Here is a 502-nt window from a genome sequence, read left to right as displayed (position 1 = left end):
TTGTTATGAGAACTAAAACCAAAATAAAACAAAATGAATCCCGACCATGTGCATTTATGTGCATGTGGGCTTACCCCTCTTAAGCAGACACTCTCTTCAAGTCGCCCCCCCCCAAAAAAAAAAAAAAAATGCAAATGTTATCATAACATATACATAATGCCGACTCTTAATATCCAAATATCCAGCCGGGATAATTATATATTCTTCGGGGACCATTTCAGCGGCGCAAGAATTCTCCGCCCTGCCAAATGTTGCCATTCTCGTAAGTCTCCCGCCTCCCTTCTTTATAACTGGACCGACGAGCTCAAATCCCTCCGGCGATTGGCAATACTTATCGTCATCAGGGGCAGCGGGGCTAAAAGTCTAGTGTGAATTCAGTTTTAGTTTTAATTCGATTTTGGTTATTCTCATTTCGATTAGCTTCGTGATTGTAGGATTTTGTAGGGACATATAAAGCTGAAAAAATATGGTAATAGAAGTGGAAGAGAGACACAAAAAACGA

Source organism: Penaeus monodon, chromosome 25 (assembly GCF_015228065.2).
Source record: "Penaeus monodon isolate SGIC_2016 chromosome 25, NSTDA_Pmon_1, whole genome shotgun sequence".
Lineage (NCBI taxonomy): Eukaryota > Metazoa > Arthropoda > Malacostraca > Decapoda > Penaeidae > Penaeus > Penaeus monodon.
This window is presented reverse-complemented; position numbering follows the sequence as displayed.